This window comes from Cebus imitator, unplaced genomic scaffold, assembly GCF_001604975.1.
Source record: "Cebus imitator isolate Cc_AM_T3 unplaced genomic scaffold, Cebus_imitator-1.0 Scaffold57, whole genome shotgun sequence".
In the NCBI taxonomy this organism is placed as follows: Eukaryota; Metazoa; Chordata; class Mammalia; order Primates; family Cebidae; genus Cebus; species Cebus imitator.
The window spans coordinates 621,760-623,001 of record NW_016107372.1 but is presented as its reverse complement, the minus strand read 5'-3'; positions in this window follow the sequence as shown (position 1 = coordinate 623,001).

Here is a 1,242-nt window from a genome sequence, read left to right as displayed (position 1 = left end):
AAGTGAGTCTCCTGCCTCAGCATCCCGAGTAGCTGTGACTACAAGTGTGTGTCACCACGCCCAGCTAATTTTTTTTTTAGTAGAGACAGGGTTTCATCATGTTGGTCAGGGTGGTTTCGATCTCTTGACCTTGTGATCCACCCACCTCGGCCTCCCAAAGTGCTGGGATTACAGGTGTGAGCCACTGCTCCCAGCCAGTGCTTTTGAGAGGGAAGTTTAGAGCTAGAAGGAAGAGTGACCAGGTTTATTTCCTATCACTGTGCAGTAACCAAGGCTGCTGTGGCTGTGAGTTTGGGGACAGTCTGGCTAAGGCCAGGCCTGCCAGTTGTAGGGCCCAAGGTCCTTGGTCCCCTAAAGGTTTGCTGAAAATTCACATGAGGAGGAAAGGCACACACATGAACGTGGAGCCTTCAGAATGAAGACCTAGAGGTACAGAGGAAATTGTCTTTGTGCTTAGTTTCAACAAAGATGGACAGCCTTTAGGCTGGACAAAAGGACAATAGGTCTGGACAAAAGGACTGGACAAAAGGGTTGGATCTAATGCTGATCAACTGTGTGGGGACCCGGCAAGGCCTGTCTGAGCAGCATTCCTTCCTCTGGGGTATGGGGCAAGACCTTCTCTGGAATGTGGGTCTTATGACCTACCACAAACAAGGTGGGTCAGATCGTTCTGTTATAGCCAGTTCTTGCACAAGGCTGGGGGAAAATTCAAGTAATACTTTTAGATTTTCTAACTAGCTTTGGGGAGAAAGGATTCTGGATTCTATGCCCCACATTGGGGAAGAATTGAGTTTGGGGGAGATGGGACTGAGAGATAGGAGACTGGCAGAAGACAGAGGAAAACTTTCCCTTTTGGGGCCTTCATTTTGGGATTTCATTGTCTAAGCTCCGGCAGAGTCTAGCATCTTCACCAGGCTATGCTCAGACCCTGGCTCTGAACATCAACTAGAGACCATCAGTTGGCCGGGTGCGGTGGCTCACCTGAATCCCAGCATTTGGGGAAGCCAAAGTGGGCAGATGACTTGAGCCCAGGAATTGGAAATCAGCCTGGGTGGCATGGCAAAAACCTGTATTTCGTGTGTTTTTCTACCAAAAAAAATACAAAAATTAGCCAGGCATAGTGGCGTGCACCTGTCTGAGGTAGGAGGGTCACTTGAGCCTGGGAGGTCAAGGCTACAGTAAGCTGAGATCGTGCCACTGCAATCCAGCCTGGGTGACAAAAGGAGACCCTGTCTCAAAAAA